A 365-nucleotide genomic window follows, 5' to 3' on the forward strand; every position below is an offset into this window, starting at 1 on the left:
GGCACCCCCGTCCCGGGGCCGCGCAGCCGCTCGGCACAGAGCAGCGCCCTGCGCCCCTGCCCTGGCACGGGGGCGAGCTCGCGCCCAAGGACAGAGCAGATGCTGGCACCTACCCAGTAGCGATGCTGAGAGTCCCCGGAAAGGCGTGGAAAGGAAGAGACAGACCTGGTGAGACGCCCGAGCCCCAGCGCAGCCCTGCCAGCCCCAGAGCAGTGAAGCCCGAGCCCCAGGATGTCCCTGTCCCCGTGACACTGGGATTTGCCCCCAGGGAGCTGGGGGACAGTGGGGAACCCCTGCAGAACCGAGGGCTTTGCCAAGGGCTCGAGAGGGTGAAATACCCGGGAATCCCCCAGGCAGACCCCCCC

The sequence above is a fragment of the Egretta garzetta genome, unplaced genomic scaffold (assembly GCF_000687185.1).
Source record: "Egretta garzetta isolate BGI_Z169 unplaced genomic scaffold, ASM68718v1 scaffold134, whole genome shotgun sequence".
Taxonomy (NCBI): Eukaryota; Metazoa; Chordata; class Aves; order Pelecaniformes; family Ardeidae; genus Egretta; species Egretta garzetta.